The 22,656-nt window shown below is 40.7% G+C and overlaps 1 pseudogene; it reads right to left on the bottom strand.

Moving 5' to 3' along the window:
* Window positions 1–13,602: 13,602 nt before the first annotated feature.
* Window positions 13,603–15,507, bottom strand: LOC100919551 (annotated as a pseudogene).
* Between the last annotated feature and the right edge of the window lie 7,149 nt (window positions 15,508–22,656).

Below are 22,656 nucleotides of genomic sequence, written 5' to 3'. Positions count from 1 at the left end.
AACTTTTCATTTGAAATATCTTTCACGCCAATAGTTTATTCTTTCTTTGTTCTATCACGAATCATCAACACCCATTTTTTAGAAGACATCCTTTTTGAAGTTAACGGATTATACAATAACAAATTATTGAATTAAAATGTATATAGAATCTTTTGCTGAATTACCGATTGTGTTCAAAACATAACCATCTATGAGTGTGAGTGTGCACGAGTATCTCCCAGCTAATGGGGATTTTCTTTTGTTCTATACTGGAACTAGAGTGAAAATCCTGGATCAAAACAGAGACTTTAGGCTGAGATAGGCAATTGAGGTCATTGAGAATCACTTATCATAAGGGAATTTTAGAGGGAGTCAGACAAGATTTTTTTAAAGTTCATTTGCTTTAAATCAAAAAGGTGTCTTTTGCCAGAATAAACAAAACTCCCAGATGCTCCGTGAATGTCAGTGGCCCTACTCACACAACACACCCACACAGACAAGCTCATGTTCGTGCAGTAACTCTTCCATATGCTCATGGCTCCAAAAATGCCTACCGCTGGCAAGACAGAAAAGATCACTGTTCAAATGAATTTAAGTGCCCCCCCATTCAGCATTTTTTTCTTTAAGTCATTAGATATATTTCATTTAGCATGAGCACGCACACACACATACGTGCAAACACACTTGCCTCGTATTTCCTTGTGCCAGAAACACAGTCAATTGTCATGAAATAATATGGAAATGATGGCACTTCAGATTCCTGAGAAAAATTCATTTCTTGCTTCTCCCCACCATCTCTGGAGAACATATATTCCCTAAATGGCTCCTGCTCCCACCTCCCACATTCTGTCCCAGTTCTAAATTCATGCTAGTGTTGAGGAGACTTCAATCACTAATCAGCTTCTTGGCTTGCATTAAAAAAAAAACATAAGAACTTGAAGAAAGGTGTAAATTAAGCCACTTGGACAAGGAAAAAAGTACAGGAAGGTAGTAAACACAGTGGAATCCCTTTGTGGCCGTGGAGTGAGATGACAGCCAACATGTTTAACTCATAAGAGCTTCAAGAAAGAAAGGCTATAATAGATCATATAGTCCAACCAATTTGTTTTATATTTGAGGAATTTGATGGCCAGAGAGGTAGTGAGAGAAACAATCACTTGAGTTTTTAAGAGGATATATGCAGCACAAAGTCATTAATACTTTTATCAAAATAACTACAAAATGGGAGTCAATCTAGCAAAACCCAATATTCTCATTCTCTCCCTCCCTGGTTCTCTCTCTCTCTCTCTCTCTCTCTCTCTCTCTCTCTCTCTCTCTCTGTCTCTGTCTCTGTCTCTCTTTCTCTGTCTCTCTCTTTGAAGGATGTAGACCCTTTAAAGAAAAATAAAGGATGGCATAAGCAATTAGGAGGAATTCAATGCTCATAACTGAGCAATTCCAATATACTCAAAATGACCTTGATAGATTTTTTCATTTAGAACTATACTAATCAAATGATCAAGAACATACTTCACAGAGTAGGGAAAATAATAGCAAAATTCATTTTAAGATAAATGAAAAAAGAGTACTAATGAGTAATAACACTTTCAGAATGCAAAGTAAACTATAAAGTAGTAATTGTCAAAACCATTTAGTACTGGTAAATGAACAGAAAAGTAGGTAAGTGGAGATAATTAGATTTGAAAAAAATCAGAATTAACCACACTCAATGAATAACTTGTTTAATAAAGTCAACAACATAAATTCATTGAAAAAGAAATCCCTGACAAAATTTAACGGGAAGTCGGAAAGTGGTTTGGCAGAAATTATGTTTAGTCCAACATATTACAGTAAATTCAAAATGCCTACTTAACTTGAATACGAAATTTCAAAACATAAAAAATTTTAAAGAGAACCAGAGCAAATACCTTTCATGGATCTGGCTAGGAGATAACTGTTAATTCTACAAGGGAGAGAAGTGATCACAAAAGATAGGAAAGATAGTGTTGATTACATGAAACTGAAAAGCTTTTGCTCTGGAACCAATATGGTGGTATAAGAAACAAACGGTATAGTCAAGCTCTCATCCATAAAACTTCTCCAAATGTGCCCAGAAAATGCTCCTAAATCAGAAAAAGTCCCAATGAGTCATTTTTCCATCTCAGGTGGAGTAAGGAGATAGAGAGTGGCCTATGGAAATTAGGCCAGGTGAATGGCGCATAATAAATACCCCCCAGAGCTCTGGAGAAGGTGTACCGGGCCAAGAAGAGGTTGTTCCCGTTTCCAGTGTACCACAACATCCCTAGTATTTGAGGAAACTGTGCTTCTTTGAGGGGAGGTAATCCCCACTCTGAATTCATACTGATTGTATTTCCTTGATTATATGGTAGTTAACCATTGAGAATCATTATATCATCTAACTTTGCTGTCCTCAGTCTCCACAGGTAGAAAGATCTTTCTGTGCAAATGACTCCAGGATCCAGACATCTAGCTCCGCTCTCTCTCCTGAGTTGCAGGACCTAAATCTCCAAATGACTTTTGAGTATCTCAAAGTGGCTGTTCCACAAACATCTTGAATGCAACATGTCCAAAACTTATTCTCGTATAAACACATATACAACACACACACATACCCCCTCCACTTCTTAACTTTACTATTAAGGTAACGGCACCATCATTTTCTCGGTTACCTAAGGCAAAGAGTCTAAGTGTTATCCTCATAACGTACTTTCACTCACCTCGTATATTCAATCTGGTCTCAGATCTAGTCATCTCTCCCTTCACACCATCTCATACAAAACACGTACCCTTATTTACACTCACCCAGCCACCTGATACAGGTCAACACTTCACACAATACCCTTCTGCTCTTCCTGCCTCGTGTCTATTTCCACTTTCCTCTATCCCTGACTCGGGTGGCCCAAGGGAGCTTCCCAACACACGTCACAATGTGTCCCCTCTCTGTCTGTTACATAAAATCCAGCAGCCGTCTATTACACCTAAATACAAATAGCTTTGACATTAAACATTTTTCACAACCTACCCCATCCTACCTTTCTAGGTTGGTTGGTTTCTTTTAAAACCAGTCCAGCAACGTTGACCTTCTTGCTGTCCCTCCAATAAGACACTTGTCTCCAGGATCCAGCTTTTTCACCAGTTTTTGTCTGAAATGCTCTACTTCTCACCTCCTTCTTCTAGTTTTTCTGGTCTCCTTTGGGACTCAGTTCAAGTCTCAGCTTCTACAGGATGTCTTTCTTGCATATACCCTTCCCCCCCCGCTATGACTCCCCTTCCTCCTAATATTATCTTTCATTCAAACTGTATCCATCTAGTATACATAGTTCTCTGCATGTCATCTTCACAATTAGAAGGTAAGCTCAAGAAGGGTGAGGGCTGTGTTTTCACCTCTCTTTGGATCCCTAGGTCTTAATATAGTGGCCTGGAGTCAGAAAGACCTAAATTCAAATATGGCTTCAAACACTTATTTCTTTACCTGTAAAATGGTAATAATAATAATAAGACCTACCCCAAAGGGGTTGTTTTTGGTATCAAAATCAAATGACATAATAATTATAAAGTGCCTGGTACACAGTAGGCGCTACTTAAATGTTAGCTATCATTAGCTATTATGAAATACTAGATGAAGACTATAATGAAAGATTACTAAATGGGAAATAGATCCTTGAGATTAAAAAATAACAAACCTAACTTCCCTTTCCTTCTTTATAGAAAATAACCCGAGCCACAGTGCAGTAGAGTCTGTTCGAAATGTACAGGAGTAGTTTCTTGTTCAGAAGTAGAAAAACTTGGAAATAATTGCAGATTCTAGAAAAGGAAATAAAAAATTAGAAATTCAGCAACTAAAGTTCTATAGACATGCAGAGGCAGAACCTTGTGCCAATTAAACTGGACCCTGAAGCTGTGACAAGCAAAACGGGTCAATGTTTAGGCCCAAATGCTTTTTAAAGGTTTCTGCATCTGCAATGAGTCATCAATACATAACGTATCCCACCTAATTTCTCTGTATCCCTGAGCTATCTGAAGTGGGATCCAAAAAAGGAAGCAGGAAGGCGACTTGTGCTGAGAAGTACCGTGGGTCATTTACTCTAAGGAGGTACTCTTTGAAAATATTTCTAATAGCTGTGGAGCCAAAGAAGAGGCGGGGACAGAGGGGGGAAGAGAAAGAATGAGAGTGAGACCTTGAGGAAGTGCAAGAGCATGAGAGAGAGAGAGAGACAGAGAGGGAGAGAGGGAGAGAGGGAGAGAGACAGAGAGACAGAGAGACAGAGAGAGACAGAGACACAGAAACAGACAGAGACAGAGACACACAGAGAGAGACAGAGACAGAGACAGAGAGAGAGAGACAGAGACAGAGACACACAGAGAGAGACAGAGAGAGAGAGAGACAGACAGACAGAGACAGACAGAGAGACAGAGAGAGACAGAGAGAGAGAGGAGAGAGACAGAGAGACAGACAGAGACAGACAGAGAGACAGAGAGAGACAGAGTAAGAGACAGAGACAGAGAGACAGACAGACAGAGAGAGACAGAGAGAGACAGAGAGACAGAGACACAGAGAGAGAGACAGAGACAGAGACACACAGAGAGAGACAGAGACAGAGAGACAGAGACAGAGAGAGAGAAAGAGAGAGAGAGAGAGAGAGAGAGAAGGAGAGAGAAGAGAGAACAAGTGCTGGAAGAGTTCTGGAGAGTTTATTTGTCTTATTTAAAAAGTAATTATATAAATGGCTTCTGCCTCAAGTTCTGTCCTCCACATTTTAAGGTCGACTTGGTTAGACAACGTGCCTCCAGTTGTAGTTGAGGTAAATGATTTACAGAGTTGAATCAGCTTTCTTTATTCTAACAAGCCTCACACGGTCAGATATACTCAAGGTATATGCTGGGCACAAGTGAAATGACCACATCATAATTTTGTTTTCTGTACAGGAAATCACGTATCTGCGCTAGTGAGCTTCCCTACTTACCGCTGAATTCTAACTCTAGAGGAAGAAAGGCTAAGTAAGCCTCTCTGGATATGTTTTACTGGGGACGCCTGAGTGAACTTCAACCACTGTTCTAAAAGATCTAATCATCCTAACCAGACCTTATGAAAATGCTTGGTTAGCCGAAGACGACACCTTTGCCAATAATCTGGATGGATGGGGTGTCCAGGGAGGACTGGAGTCTCTGGTGTGAGGGCTTGCTAAGTCCTTTTCGGGGCTGCTTCTCTGCCTTTGGTGACTACCTGGCCCTCAACTCTCTTCTGTGGCTCCAAGAAGCTCCAGCATGTGGAGAAGGCACCTAAGTTCCACAAAACCATCTCAGCAGGGAGGCTAAACCAGGTTCAAGGCAACCGACGGGGCTCAAACCCTCCAGTGAGTTAGGGCTTATCTATCCCGAGCATGCAAAAACTTCCCCTGGCAGAACTTGGGACCAAATGAACCATTTGGTCCAAGGGCCATGAATCAGGCAGCTGAAGGCAGGCGCTCATGCGGCAAAGACCCCGGGGTCATCGGCTGCATCCCAGGCCGTCCCCAATCAGCCTAACTCTTGTCTTGCCCCCGGACTTCAATGACTGTACAACTGAGCCTTGTTTAAATCCAGCTCATAAACTAGTCATAACATCATCCTGTGATGCCATTAGTCCTCTTTGGAAACGAAGGATGAACAAGAGTCTGGGTGAAACTGAAATGAGGCAAATACTGTTACAATTGTGATTACACTTCTAACTGTGATTGAGTTCCTAGCCCAGTCCCTTGGATTAAAAAACAACATGCTTTCCTTTCTGCTGCGCTGAGATATATTTTTTTTCCTCTTCACATTTTCTACACTCTAGATAAAAAGAAGCAGCAGAAATGTCACTGAATATTTCATCAGTTTACCACAGGTGAGCATCTGTGTAGGACAGGCTAGACAGGAAATGACTGTTATGAAGCACCATACCCAGGGGAGAATTAATCATCAAAAATCTGTACCAATTGGCCAACTACTGGATAACACCAACTCAAGGTCGGACTGAACTGCACTATTATCCATGAATCCCACCTAGCCAGGCTTTCCTTAGGCACAAAGAAATATTCTCACTAGAATTAACTCTAATTTATAAAAAATCAAGCCATTCTCCAATTGAAAAATGGTCAAAGGATATGAACAGACAATTCTCAGATGAAGAAATTGAAACTATTTCTAGTCATATGAAAAGATGCTCCAAGTCATTATTAATCAGAGAAATGCAAATTAAGACAACTCTAAGATACCACTATACACCTGTCAGATTGGCTAAGATGACAGGAAAAATAATGATGATTGTTGGAGGGATGCGGAAAACTGGGACATTGATGCATTGTTGGTGGAGTTGTGAACGAATCCAACCATTTTGGAAGTAGTTTGGAACTATGCTCAAAAGTTATCAAACTGTGCATACCCTTTGATCCAGCAGTGTTACTACTGGGATTATATCCCAAAGAGATTATAAAGAAGGGAAGGGACCTGTATGTGCACGAATGTTTGTGGCAGCCCTTTTTGTAGTGGCTAAAACTGGAAACTGAATGGATGTCCATCAGTTGGAGAATGGCTGAATAAATTGTGGTATATGAATATTATGGAATATTACTGTTCTGTAAGAAATGACCAACAGGATAGATTTCAGAAAGGCCTGGAGACTTACACGAACTGATGCTGAGTGAAATGAGCAGGACCAGGAGATCATTATATACTTCAACAACAATACTAGATGATGACCAGTTCTGATGGATCAGGCCCTCCTCAGCAACGAGATCAACCAAATCATTTCCAATGGAGCAGTAATGAACTGAACCAGCTGCGCCCAGAGAAAGAACTCTGGGTGATGACTAAAAACCATTACATTGAATTCCCAATCCCTATATTTATGCCCACCTGCATTTTGATTTCCTTCACAAGCTAATTGTACAATATTTCAGAGTCTGATTCTTTTTCTACAGCAAAATAACGTTTTGGTCAGGTATACTTATTGTGTATCTAATTTATATTTTAATATATTTAACATCTACTGGTCATCCTGCCATCTAGGGGAGGGGGTGGGGGGGTAAGAGGTGAAAAATTGGAACAAGAGGTTTGGCAATTGTTAATGCTGTAAAGTTACCCATGTATATATCCTGCAAATAAAAGGCTATTAAATTAAAAAAAAAAAAAAGAAATATTCTCACTGGTCTGCGGTCCTTCATTTGAGCGGCAGTGGAAGAATGAGAGAAAACCAGCTTGAAAGAATACAAAGACAGGATCCAGTCAAGCCTCTGAAAACTACTGGCTGCAACCCTGGGCCCTTAAGACTATCAACTGCAGAGAAGGTGCTGATCTGTATTGAAATTGCTGGTCCAGCCGCCATCCCTACTATAATGAAGTACTGGAAGAGTTTTGAGAAAGCTTGTCTGAATGGATATTGAAGAAGTGAGCCAAGGAAGAATTCACCAGACTTCGTGAGGTTGGTGGTGACTGATGACTGACCTTTAGAGATTTCAGTCTGTGACATCGCTGGCTGACAAATTTCTAACTGATTTTCTGGGAAGAATCAAGAAGCTCTACCCTTAGTGCAGATCTTTTGGTTAATTTGATTAGAAATGGACTATGGATTTTTCTAAATATGAAATATGAAACTCATCTTATTGTAGTACTTTTAGAAGATTAGAGATCGAGTCTCTCATTTACAAAGTATTAAAAACATGCATTTGATCATTCTTGACACCAACCAATAACCAAAGGCAAAAAGCCACGTGAAATATTGTCAGTACCCAAAGGTGGCCTATCACTCTCCGTGAAAGGGTTAAGAACTAGACCTGCGCTTGCACTGGTCTGAGGATCCAGCATCAGACCTTCTCTACAATTACGAGTGCTAGAAAGCAGCCTGGAGAAAGCATTGGCAGGTTAAGTAATTTCCTCGAGATCACGGTAAGTTTGGGTCAGAAGCAAGATTTGAATCTAGATTTCCCCAACTTAACATGTTCATCTCCCTATCCCCAGCCTACTTTGCCTCTCCTAATGTAAAATTCCCTCAAATATATGTTCTGCTAATGTCTGTAAATGACTGTAAAAGTCTTCAGGCCTATGAATATAATATTTCTTCCCCTAGAGTCTAGGGGTCCTCAAACTTTTTAAAGAGGGGGCCAGTTCACTGTCCCTCAGACTGTTGGGAGGGCTGGACTATAGTAAAAACAAAAACTTTGTTTTGTGGGCTTTTAAATAAAGAAACTTCCTAGCCCTGGGTGAGGGGGATAAACATCCTCAGCTGCTGCATCTGGCCCCTGGGCCATAGTTTGAGGACCCCTGGCTAGACTTTAGAGAAGATACATTAGTGATCCAGAGACTCTCTGACCTTAGAGTACCATTGTTCTGACAGTCTTGTCTGTCAATGATAACCTCAACATTTGGTGGCCTGGTACAGGGAGAGTCTGGCCTCCCCCGGCTTGATTCCCTTCTTGTCAAACTGAGCCCCCCACCATTTTTTCTCCCTCAATCCTATAGTTGGGACACCCCAAGCTACCAGAGAAGGCTTCTCTGGCTTGTCCTGAGCTCCACACTCAGCAAATTTTCCTTGACTGGGGATGCCCAGGCTTGGAAATTCTTGCGATTTTCAGCAAAGTTCGTAGGGAAACTTGCCACCTTTTCCTTTTCTCTGGGACGCCATAGGAGACAAAGGTTTCTGGCAAAATTTTCTGGCTTTTGGCAAAGATGGGACAGTCCTCTTTCACGTCATTATTCCAAGTCTGTATCTCTGTGCAGAACAGCTGTGTCACATTCGTTCTGTGAGCTAGTTTTGTTACCTGGAAAGATTTAAAATGCAACCAGTAAAAAAAAAAAAAACCCAACCCTGCAGTTAGAATGCTGGGAAGAATAATTAAAAAGCCTAACTTTTTCCTGTGGCCTTCAGCTCCGCCCAAGCTGGGAGTTGCACAATAAAGTTAGCTGATGAAAATTAAAATAACATCTTAGCGGACTCTCAAAGATTTTGAGAGCAATGATGAAAAAGTTGGGCAATCACTCATTTAAAAATGGCAAGAAAAATTCCTGAAAAATTGGGGATCATTCTAGGAAGTTACCCAATTCTCAAAGAAAAAGGCAAAAATAAAACCCAAGGAAAAAGCCACTTTTTACTAACCCTATCTTGGCTGGAGTCCCCTTCTGCTCCTTTGGGAAGGAACCCCAGAAGGTATTATGGGACCCACTCCACTTCCCAGAGTGCATCTGAGTGTATCTACATTGTAAGGATTGCTAACAAGATCACTATACCCCAAGTCCCTCTCTTTGCTAACTCCTCTCGTCTCAGATCATATTAAGGAAAGAGAATGCTAAAGTACTGTAGGGAAACGCCAATTCTGCCTCACCTGTGGAAATAGGGGAAGCAACCACGGGGACCCCACAAAACCTTGCCCAAGCACCTCCCCGACCCAGCTTGGGGGAATGGAGATGGAGTGAAGGTCAGGCTCCGTGGTCAGCATTCCCTGAGGCCTGGACCGGAAACTACCTTCAGAGGGAGATCCTGGCACCAGTCACCCCAGCCTTCAGCAGCTTCTGTCCAGCGACTGCCTGGGAAGGATGTGGGTAGCCCTGGTGGCACCCAGCATGGCGCTGTGAAGTGAGAGCCAGTCAGCCTCTGCATTTGGCAGACCCACAGTTCTCTGTTGTGGATATCTATTAGCTATGTAATTGATGGCAAATTATTTTATCTCTGCCCAGTTTTCTGATTTGTTAAGAGAAATAACTGCTGTGGTGAAGATCACGTGATTGCCAAAGTGCTTAGCATGAACCGTGCTATATGAGTGTTAACTGCTTTCTTGGATATAATTGCTTCATATTTCATCACTTTCTAGGGTATTAGATGGGACCAAGATACAATGGCAGTGTTGAGGTAAATGATTTCTAGGTGTGTGTAAAGTAATTTGGCGATTTGTTATCTGAGATATGATAGTAAAAGCGATTTTCAAAGAGCTCCAATTAAAGGCCACTAAAGGGATATGTAGCTTGGAATCTATTCGCCTGGATAGTGTTAACAAGAGTTTGGGAACTTTAGGAAAGCAGAGAAGCAGTTGGCTACTACTTTTAAAACTCTGGCAACAAACAGCCTGCTTTTGAGTTATCTACGGTCAGACTTCTGAGGGCCGCATCAGTAAAAATCTGGCACCTTAACTCTTTTCCTGGCTCACAAAAGAAACGATTTGTGTGAATTGGAAAATAACCAAATGACAATTGTTTGTCTAGAGCATTTAATCAGAATCGAGGGAATCTCATTAACTGAAGTTAAATCAATTTAAAAATCTGTTCTATCTCAATTTTCAGGATTGCCTTGTTTTCTCCCTAAAATGAAAGGGAAACTTATTTAAGGGAATAGAATTGTTAATTAAGTTATTTGGAGTTATTGTCATCGTGCGAAACCTAAAATTGGTAATTACCGTGTGTGGAACAAGAGGGATGAGGCGAAAGGCTTATCAGTTCGCCTCCAAGTATGAGGTGTGCAACACCTTTCTCCCCCTTCACAGACTGGGAGGAGGTGTCAAACAGCACCGTCCCTACAAAACACTAAGAATAGTTGGGGTGGGCTACAGCAAGCTCAGCCCCTTCCCTGGGGTCTCTGTCAAGTCCCCTTAATTTGTGACCTTGCCAGTTTTCTTGAAAGCATCGGGGTAAGCAAGGTCATCAGCCCTGAGAACTGAGCCTGTTGAGGATGTATAGTTCCTAAAAAAGGAATTGTTTACCAAGAACCTACAAGTTGGTTTAATGATCAGTTCTTTGCACCAGGATAAGTTTAAACATACCAAACATATCAAACGAAATCTCCTCCATATTTAAGTCCTGGTCAACGTTTAAAAATAATGTAGGTAGCCCTCTAAGCTGTGATTGGTGAAATTTGCTGTTAGAGATAAAATCTCTTGGGACTGGAACAGATATTCTTTGGTGTTTCGAATTTGATTGCCTGATCATTAAGGCAGTAGCCCACCATTCAAGAGAAATGCCATTAAGTTACTGTCACAGATGGAGGTCTTATCTGGGCAAGAGTTGGGAGGACCAACCTTAGCCTCTGCTTAAGGTGGGATCTATCTGACTCAGTCTCCCAGTTCTGTTTCTTTGTTTCTGCGCCTGCTGAGGTGGAACTATTATTGCACGATCGGTTGTCAAACAGATCTAAGGATGCTTTATCCTGCCATGTGTGTGCTCTCAGGCCGAGTCAGCCTGAAGGACCCATCTTGATGCTTTTTTGTCTTATAGCAAATTTCTATCATCAGAGCCGGTGGTCAGTGGAAGCCACGAGCGCAGCACAACAAGAATCCCAGGGGATAAAATGCTTTGCTACCTTAGATTGTAAAGATGCTTTCTTTGGCAGAGCATCACAAAAAGACTCACAATCTCTTTCTGCTCTCAAAGGGGCAAATCCAGGGGAACATAACCCCCCCACCGATTAACATGGGCAATCATGGCCATAACAGGGCTCCCGTGACAGCCCCCACATATTTGGAGAGGCCCCGGCTATTCAGTATGTAGATGGCATCTTGATCTGCAGCCCCACTGGAGAAGCTTCTCTGGCTGCAGCCATTAAAAACCCCAAACTTCCAGCCCTCCTCCCCAGGGCTATAAAGTTTCTTTGTCTAAAGGCTCACACAGTCTTGTCAGTCATTATTCAGTCTGTTGAGACCCTGAAAGCTAAACCAATCTCTTGCCCCGGCCTAGGCCTACTTAAAGCCTTTTACACTGTATGTTGATGGAAGGCTGGGCCAGGTCATAAGGGTCTCTGGAACCCTATCCCAGACCCCTTGCTTACTTCTCAAAGAAACGTGGTGTCTTTGGTGACCCTCCTGCCTTAGAGCTAGCTGCTGCAGCCCTTCTAATAGAGGAAGCCTCTAAGCTCTCACCCTAGGCCAACCATTAGCGGTTCTAACCCCTCACTAGGCTCAGAGCATTTTTGCCCTCACGGAGTTGTAGAATTGGGGAAAGGAATGAGTGTGAACATCTATACTGACACGTTTTGCACGCTCATGGAGCTATATGGAAAGAAAAGGGACTTTTCATGACAAAAATAAACTTCCTCATAATGATCTTCTTTGAAGCTTTTGAGAACTAACATTCCTACTTGTAGATTAGTTTCCTCCAGACTCCAAGCTATGAACTTCCAAATAATCCTTCACCCCGAATACCATCAGCTAACAACTGATGCCGACACTCAGTACCCCTTTGAATGCCACCCCGCCATCTTCAAGTCACGCGACTCCTCCTCCTCAGTTAGCACCCCCTAGGCAGGGACAGCTCTCTGACTCTTATCAGCATGAAGCAGCTCCAGAAGATGAGATCTCCCCTCCCTTTGTCCCAAATGAATGTGAAAGGTCAAACTGCTTGAGAACGGAAATGATGTAATAGCTTCTAGGGGAGACAGCAATAATTTTAAGGTCCCCTGACCTCAGGGGGACTTCTGTCCTAACAATCTGTCAATGGTCTGGCTTTGGAATCTGTGAGCCTGAGATTGTTCTGGTAATCCATCTGTCAATGATTATAAGAGTCTTCTGGCCTAGGAATATAATATTTCTTCCCTTAGATTTTAGGAAAGATATATTAGAGATCCCAAGGTCCTCTGGCTTTAAGGGCATTATCTGTCTCTGTCAATGATTCTAAAGTCTTCTGGCCTTAGGATAGACCTAGATCTGCTGGTCAGTGATAACCAATTCCTGAGACCACTCCTCAGTTCTACCTGTAGGCTATAAAATGAGCATAGCAAAGACATGAAGAACTGGATAAAGGTGTTTGCTTTCTCCAGGTTCCTTGCTAAATTCATTTGGAACTTAGCCCGCTTCTATTGGTGCTACAATTGCAATAAACTTGGCCCCTTGGCTTAGAGATGGGTTTAAGGCTGCAAATAAATTCTTCTGAGATACCTTGCTAACATCAGTCTGTGACCCCCAAACTTTTGGGGACCATTCTCAATCTCAACATTATGAACAAAACTCAGTCTCTTGGCACCCTGAGACCGTATATACTGAGTTAGAGAAGTTAGATAATTTTTGATGAATCATGGGAACAAGTCAATCTGATGGAAAAGTTCATTCAATTGTTCTAAACATTAGCTAGGGAAGAATGATTTCAGAAACAATACATCATATACTATTAATTACTCTTAATCTCTTAATCCAGACACGGGTGTCTCAAATCAAAGCAGTTCATTTATAGTCCCACAGAACCAAATAAGTAAAAAAACAAAAGCAAATGAGAGATGGCCCACTTATCAACTCCCTGATCCCTAGGAATTTTTTCTAAGTGAGAGTCAAATCGGGGGAAAAGCATCTCACCTTTTTATTCCTAAAGATGGCAAATTGTAAAATGTTCAGACTGCTGACTTCAGGAGTAATCAATTAGTTTACTTCATAGTTTACTTCCATTCATTTACTTCATAAATAAAGTTGAAAACAATTTTAATTTTCAGTAAAGATTTATTTCTGGGATTTATACAGCAACTCTCGAACATTCGTGCTCCCTAGATAATCTTAATACTAATAAAGCATCTTCAATAATCTGGAAAAGAAAATATGGCCCCAGAATGATAGTCAAATTTCAAGCAGGGGCTATGAATTTTTTTTAAAAGTAAAAAAATTAAGTTTTATTTTTCAAATACACATAACTCTACAAATTCATTTTTTGTAAAACTTTATGTTCTAAGTTTTTTCTCCCTCCTCCTCTTACATCTCCCCTCCCCCAAAACAGTAAGAAATCTGTTACAGGCTAAATATGTGTAATTCTTTTAAACATATTTCCATATGTCATTTTGTGCCAGAAAAATCAAACCAAAAGTAGAAAAAAAAACAAACAAAAAATGAAAATGTTAATTCTACATCCACATTTAGAGTCCATAGTCCCCTCTCCGGGTGGGATTGACATTTCCCATTCCCACACGTATTGGAATCGAGGGGCTGCTGAATACTTCAAAACCACGGAAGAAAATGAACCCAAGTGAGTAAGTCTTTATAAGAAGCTCAACCTCTGGCACAAGACGCTTTGGTATTCCCCAGGAAGGCAGATTTTAGAAGTGCTTGTTGTAAAAGAAGTTCAACAGAATTAAGTTCTGCGTAAAATAACATCCCACTTAACTCACTAGCATGTAAACAAGTCGCAGTTCTTAAAGGAAAGCAACTGAAACAGCCTTTAAAATTTTTACTTTGAAATTTTGAAGAACATTGGTCATGTTTGGCACAAGTACAATTTTCTGTGTCATCAGCTATCAAAATCCAAGTTGAACAAATGTGATCACTTTTATGATGATATATGATGGTCTATGGTGATAAGACCATCAGAATAAAGCCATACGATAATACTCAGGAAGAGCAACATCATACTCGTTGGAACTAAACAAAACGGAAACATTTTTTGCGAAGTAATCTAAGAAACTATGCATGTGCTGTAACAATAAAACCAAATTCTGCTCCTGAAGAGGAGTATAGGTCAGCATTTCTTCGACTTTGACAAATAATCTCAACAGATGTGGGGCTCCATAAATTTGACACATGGGCACATTAGGTAGACTGGCCAGGATTTCAGCATATTGTAGTCTTTCAAATCTGTAAAGCAGTTGCGAGCCCAGGATGACATTGAAGTAGGCTTTGATCCCTATCACCACTTCACTAACATCTTGCATCCACTTATCATCCGCACTTCTCGAGAGTCTTTCATAATCTTCGTAGTCATCCAAAATTGAATTCACGGTCTTCCTAGCAGGGAGATGAAAAAGCTGGTTTTGTTTAACAATCAAGTCCCAGTCATCCAAAAGCCATGGCTTCAGTTCCTCGGGAATACGGACTTTGGCCTCGGTGTTTCTGAGGAATTTTTGATAGCGGTCGTCATCGATGTTGTCATCTCCAGCGAGGTTGAACTGGACCCGTTTCTTCCGAGGTACCACCACACGCGCACGCCCACGCCCACTCCCAGGAGGACGCCCTCTTCCTCGTTTAGGTTGGTCACCGATGGTGCTGACAGGCTCTTCGACTTGAGTGATGTTTCTTCGGACAATCGTACGTCTGGGCGTTGCTACGGGCGAGGTCTCGGCATTATTCTTCTGGAGAGAAGAGGTCTTTTCTCTGGTCATTGGCCCTGACACAGCCCCTTCTGCAGATTGGCACTGATTTGCTCGGTTAAGATCTTTTAGTTTCTTCAGATTGGCAGGGTTGTATTTGAGTAATTTGCTCTGTGGAACCCATTCCTTCTCCCACTCAGCCTGGGGCGGGGGGCGCTTCTGGAAGGCCTGGCCAGCATCACAGTCATCAGCACCGGGGGCTGCAGCGTCCCAGGCCTCACTGGTGCTTGGCTGGCAAAGATCAGGCTGAGAAACGTTGGTGACCTCGGCCTTTGGGGAATTCTTTTCTTTCACCCCAGAGTAACGGACCTGATAAGTCACCTTCCTGTATTTCACAGACACGTTCAAACACTCGGCTTTGTACAGGAAAGGCCCACGGAAGCACAGCACACGATCACCCTCTTGGAATCTGGGCTTTTGGGGGCGCTTTTTGATATCCTTTTTGGGAGCCATCTTTTACACAAAGGCTCTCCACCTGCCTGCTGCTGCCCGCTACCAATGTGCGCCTCAGCCTCTCTGCGCTTCACTCGGTGCCTCTCGACAGACCGCCCAGACTCCCAGATTTGAATCTGAGCGTTAGAAACTGCGACCTGGGTGGGATTTCTTGGAAGGACCTGCCACAGAAGACAGAAACTCGTTAGCATCTCAGCTCGTGCTAAAATGGAGTACTATCTGCCCTCTAACACCTCGGCACTCTTTTACCACATAACAAATCCCAGTCTATTCCACCATCGATAACCATACACGACCTCGGAGATGACTAGCTTTGTCCAATACCCGCTATTCCCACAACCTACCCTGCCGAAGCATGCTCCTAGAGGGTTAGGGGGCAGATCGTATCTCTACCCCGTCCCACCCCCACCTCATCCCAACCGATTCCCAGCCCCCACCCCATGCAATATTTCTCCACCTCATCCAACACTACCATTTAAAAGAATTTAATTCCCTTGAACGAAGCAGAGAGACACTGCTTAATCTCTTACTATATACTCAGTGGTGCTGGGTGGTGGATTTTGAAGTATTATAGGGCTAGAGACCCAGGAGAAGAGAAAGGGCTTGGTGTGCCTGGCACAGGTAAAAAGGGCTCTCTTCTGGAAGGGGTGGAATGGGGGAACTGCACATGCCAGCACCTGGGCTAGACCAGAGGAGGGGAGGGGCTCATATGGCAATACAGCTATGTGGGTACCCAAGGATTCCTGCCCCCAAGAAGGATCCCCACACCTCTGCCCACCTGCTGCTACCAACCGAGAAAGACCCCCCATTGAGGGGGATCCCCAGCTGTGGGTGTTCTGCTGGATCAGGGAAAATGGGGAGTGCGGATGAGGTATATATGCCAAGGACGGGGGACTATCTGAGAAAAGACACAGGGCTCAGCATCTCAAGGGGACAGTGAGTCTTCCAGTTTGTCTCAATCGTCCTGCTGCCTTCATTTGGACTCCTCCCTTCACCTCCCCTCCTGTGATTTCACTTTCACTGTGCCAGCTTTAAAGATGACACTCACTGGGGCAGCTAGACAGCACTGTGGATCGAGAACCATCTTTTACTGCTTTGTCTCTCCTATGAGGTTAAAAGATCTTCAAGAGCACCATAATTCAGCACTTGATTATATCTATGCACCAGTATTTCAAAAGGATATCTGATCACATCAGTGAGGCAAGTGAAGATATTCTCACTCTGTGTGATTTCTGATAGTGACCTTCCATATCCTATTATGAGACTGAGCAGATATCAAGAGTTAGCGGAGGATAGTAGGACCTGACTTTCTATAGTCTATAGGCTCACAAAGAGTCATACTGAACGCTACCACCCTTCTAGGGTTATTCATACCCAATGCCCTGGAGGTATGTCTTTTTAACATTTCACGGGCACCAATGTAGCTTAGGCGGTCCATTCTTCTGTCCTCACTCTCCCTTTATATCTCTTCCCACCTCCTTTTCTGATCAGACATTTCTTGGGTAACAATGTTCTATTTCTCATGCACAAATCATCATTGCAAATCATTGCAGCCTTGAGTATTTATGCCAGGTGTCTCTGGGTTACCCTTTGGATCACTTTATCATATGCTACCTTACATTCTTCTTGATTTGTGTTACTTAACCTTTATTTACCAAAGAGACGTGGACTATGCCCACACAGGTGAACTATATATCTATAGAGATATATTATTGCCCATCTTCCATGTTACAGAGCTAGACCCACAGTAGGTAATCACTAACTACTTAAATAATTCCAAATAAGAGGGTTGGGGATTTAATTTCCCCTATTTCTGGTCATCATGTATTATTTTCCCATTAGTTTTTATGTGACTTATTTTCTGAAAATTTGGAAATATTAATATACTTTTATAGTTCTATACTATAACTAAATTTCCAACAGTGAGTACATTTTTATTTTAATTTTCAAAAATATTAGCACTATGGAAAATATCCTATCTTGCTCAGTTATGAGTCAGCAGCTGGGGGTATCCACTTTGCCAACTAGCTCGGCCGTCTATAAACAACTAAATGGTGTAGTGACTAGAAAGATGGACCTGGAATCGGGAAGATCCAAATTCAGATTTAACCTCAGACACTAAGTGAACTGTTAGACTTACTAGCTGAGTGACCCTGGGCAAGTCACTATTTGCCTCAGTTTCCTCAAATGTAAAAAAGAATAATACTGTCACCTATCTCTCAGTGTTATGATGAGGATCAAATGAGATAATATTTGTAAAGTGATCAGCATATAGCATCTTACACATAGTAGGTGCTACATAAATGCTCGATCCTTCCTTCTTTCTACCAGCTATGGGGCCTTAGACAATCCATGTGCAATCATCAATCAACAGTCATTTATTGGTGATAGATAGAGAGATACAGATATATAAATATATACATATAAGTAGGTGGCCCAGTAGAGAGATCGCTGGATCTGAAGTCAGGAAGACTCATCTTTCTAAGTTCAAAGGTGGCCTCAGACAACACTCACTAGGTGGGTGGCCCTAGGCAAGTCACTTACCCTTCTTTGCCTCAGTTTCCTCATCTGTAAAACGAGTTAGAGAAGCAAACTATTCCAATATCTTAGCCAAGAAAACCCCAAATAGGGTCACAAAAAGAGTCAGACAAAACTGAAACAATTATGTGTGTATATAAAACAAAACAAACCTATACAGGCACATATGCATGTATATATGATTGTAGATTAATAATAAATGCCTCAAGTAGAAGGTGAAATTAAGCTGGGCTTTGAAAGTACATGAGAATTTCAAGAGAGGGAGTGAGGAGGGAGGATATTTTGACCAAGGACAGCCTGTGCAAAAGCAAGGAAATAGTAGATTGAATATCATGAATGGAGAACTCCATGTAGGTCAGTCTGACTGAATCACGGGCTACATGCAGGAGGGTGATTTTATAAAACAGATCAAAATATAGGTGGAAACTTGGCAGGCTATGAAGACCTCTAAATGCCCAACTTCAGAAGTTGCGATTGATCCAAGTAGCAATATAGAAGGTCTTCAGTAAGGGAGGGATATGGAAACTCAGTTGTGTTAGCCTTGTTTCCTCCTCTAAGATGAGGAGAGGGCACTCGATGGACCCATTAGGGTCCCTTCTAGCTCAAAGTACTCGATTTCATCAATGGAAAATAATTCATAAATGAGTTTATTAAAAACAAACTGACAAGGGTTATTCCACTGTCAATGTGATCACTTTAAGGAAGTTGGTAACATATGAGGAACTGCAGGAAAATTTAGCTGAGGGGCCATCAGGCCAAGATTAAGCTTGGTGATGTTTAATGTAACTGAGATGACCGTGGTACTAATTTACAAGAAAATATCTTCTCCACAACTTGATATTAACCCTGTGTGATGTCCTCTCTCTATGCTAATTCCAGCCTCTTTATTCCACAAGACTGGGAAATTGAAACCCAGAGAGAAGAAAAGCCTTATTGAAGATCAATCATACTGCTAGTCTATGGCAGAGCTAGAACTGGAAGTCAGGTTTCTCAGCTCCCATTTGCAAGCCCTTTTCACTTTACCATGCTGCCAGTTTTAATTGTAATAACTATAGACAGTGATTCAATGAGAGTGAATAATGGACCATGGAGATGGTTAAAATTTATCTAAACTGAATCACAACCCTATTTCATTAAATGAATGGGGGGGGGGGTCACGAAAAATTTGGCAACAGTAAAATGTATCAACTATTTCACCAAGTTTAATTCTTTATGTAAAAATAAACAAGCACATCCATCTGATTAGTAGGCAAATTTGTTTTCATCTTTCATAATGGTAAAATTATATGTATATCAAAGAATTGTTTGAAAATAAATTTCTTTAGGCTTTATTAGCAGTAAATGTTTGGTCTGTATAATACTTATTTTATGTACCTCTATACCCAGGGTTGAGTAAAAATTTCTCATTCTAATAGAAAAAGTTTAAGAAGCCCTGCTTTAAAGGAGTCCACATTTCTCCAGTTCCTTGTCAGGTCGTCCAGGCTAATTGCTGGTCCTCAGTACCTCACAGGTTCCCAGCTGCTTCTAGATAAATCTTTAGGTCAGTAATCACTTCTTGTCAGGATGAGGATAACTTTTCTCTATTCCTCCTTGGAAAATTTCCTTGATCACTGACCCTGAGTCTAACTGCACTCAGGAGAATAACAATAACAAGGTATAGATAGTCTCTTTGCATTTGAGGGCCTTGGAGCAAGTTGAAATAATTAGCCCAATCCCCTTGTAGACTTTCTCTTCTTGAATTCTAAGGAATTCAACAAAGAAAACCCAGCCTACTCATTTCTTCAACAGCAAAGTCACAAGGAAAACTTTATCAGAGTTCATTTTCACCAAAGAGATAAAAAGTTAGATTAAAAATAAATTGATGCTTTGGGCAAAAAAGGAGGTTCCCTGACCTTATTTAGTGTCTTAAGTATTCAAAAATTTTGCTGCCATTATTTTATCCATTTTACAAATAGGATTTTTGGGGGGGGGGAGGGTAAGCCTAAACATATTACATCTGACACCCTAAATAATTTTCATGGCTAATGCCAAGGAAATGGCACTTCAGCTTAACTTAATTGCACTCCTTAAAAGACCACTAAGATCATCGGATAATTTTATTCAAGGAGAAAAATATTTTTGTTGGCAGAAAAAAGTATGTAGAATAATTTAAGAAATACTTCAGCTTCAATAGTTTTATATGGACTCCCAAAGGCAAATATACCATGAGATTGAATAAGCTTCCCAATTATGAGCAGGAAACATAACACTTTTAATACTGACAAGTTCTGGTTCCAGTTCTGCCACTAAACAGGTATGTGACCTTGAAAAAGCCCCCACTACTCTTGGCCTTAGTTTTAAGAGGCCCATGGAGGTGGGAGTGGTCTGGGATTTGGATCAAATTAGTTCTATGGACCCCTCCAATTCTAGGAGTCTGCCTTCAGTCCTATGTGTGAGAATGGTTTAGATCAATTTCTAGAGGGCAGATAGCTAATGGCCAGGAAACCTGATAGTAGAGGACCTAAACTACATTTTGGAGAAGGCAATATTCTAAGAAAACTTAACCTTGCTTTCAAAATGTTCCCAACATTAAACTAATGTAATTTAGATAATATCCTGGAGAATCAACCAAAAAACTACTTGAAACATTAACAACTTTTGCAAAGCTGCAGGACAGAAAATAAACTCCCACAAATCATAAGCATTTCTAGATGGTAGCAACACAGCCCAGCAGCAAGACCTAGAAAGAGAAATTCTATTTAAAATAACTGCAGAAATAAGATATTTGGCTGTCTACCTGCCAAGACAAATCTAGAAATTATATGAATACAATTACAAACCATTTTTCACACAAAGTCAGATTTAAACAACTAAAAAAATCTATCAAGCTAATATGATAAACATGACAACATTACATAAATAAATGTACTCATTCAATGCCATACCAATCAAACGGTCAAAAAATTATTTTGCAGAGCAAGAAAAAAATAATAATTCTTCTGGAAAAAAGAAAGGGTCAAGAATATCAAGGGAATTCATGAAAACAAAATACAAAGGATGATGTCCTAACAGAAGTCATCAAAACCAATTGGTACTGGTTGAGAAACAGAGTGATGGACTGAGTTAGGTATAATACACAATGATCAATGACTAGAGTAACCTACTGCATAAACCCAAAGACTCCAGATTCTGGGATAAGAAGTTTACTATTTGATAAAAATTACTGGGAACACTGGAAACCAGTATGTCACATACTTGGCAAAGAGCACCCATACCAAAGTAAGGTCAAAATGGGTACATAATTTAAGCATAAAGGGCAATATAAGCAAATTAGGAGAGCAAGGGATAGTTTACCTATCATATCTTTGGAAAAAGGAGGAATTTATGGCCAAAGAAAAACCAGAGAACTTTAAAAATGCAAATGGATAATTTTGATTACATTAAATTAGAAAGGTTTTGCACAAACAAAACAAACATAGTCAAGATTGGAAGGGAAACAGGAAGCTGGAGGGAAAGTTTTTACAGCCAGTGTTTCCAAAAAAGGCCTCATTTCTAAAATACATAGAGAACCAAGTCAAATTTCTCAGAATACAAACCATTCTCCAGTTGATAAATGGTCAAAGGATATGAACAATTTTCAAATGAAGAAAGTAAAGCCATTTCTAGTCATATGAAAACTGCTCTAAATCACTATTGATTGGAGAAATGCGAATTAAAACAACTCTGAGGTACCACTTCATAGCTATCAGATTGGCTAAAATGACAGGAAAAGATAATGATAAATGTTGGAGACGGATGTGGGAAAACTGGGATGCTAATGTATTGTTGGTGTAGTTGTGAGATGATTCAACCATCCCGGGGCCGGGGGGGGGGGGAATTTTTAAAAAATATATATTTTATTCATAAATAATACATTTTGTGACAGAGAGGTCCTGCACTTTGCAAAATACTTAAGAGAAGCACTTGTGTGGTTAACAAAAAGCATGCATTTTTATTATTAATACCTGAGCTTATTCTATTATGTAAATATATGGCCTGTTATTATTCAATAAAAAAGAGAACTATAACATTCAGAGGAACATGGGAAGATGTATATGAAGATGCAGGGATGAGACAGTTGTATTAGAACGCTAGATACATGATCATTTTGGCATTATAAACAAAACTAAAAGACAATTAAATTCAGATAAATTGAAATGATGTGTTGATCTTTAGAGAAAAGATGATGAAACACTTTTCTCTGCAGAGATAAGAGAGACCATGGGCACATGATGGGCCTCACATGGCAGATATTAATAATAATAACTACTAATCATGTACCAGATATGTGCTTACTATGTAGCAGGTATTTTTCTTTTCTTTGTAAATTTAATTTATTTAAGTTTTATGAATGGCTTTTTATTTTCAAAACACACAGCAAAGGCAGTTTTCAACATTTGCCCTTGAAAAACCTTCTGTCTAGGGAGTGATTTGGAACCATGTCTTAAGGGAAATAAAACATTGCATAGTGCCCTTTGTTCCAGTAGTATCACTACTGGGTCTATATTCCAAAAAGATCATAAAAGAGGGAAGACTCACATTTGCAAAAATGTTTGTAGTCGCTCTTTTTTTGTGGAGGCAAAGAGTAGGAAAATGAATGGAAATTCATT

Source organism: Sarcophilus harrisii, chromosome X (genome assembly GCF_902635505.1).
Source record: "Sarcophilus harrisii chromosome X, mSarHar1.11, whole genome shotgun sequence".
NCBI lineage: Eukaryota > Metazoa > Chordata > Mammalia > Dasyuromorphia > Dasyuridae > Sarcophilus > Sarcophilus harrisii.
The sequence above is the reverse complement of the archived record's forward strand: the minus strand, read 5'-3'. Positions and strand labels throughout refer to the sequence as shown.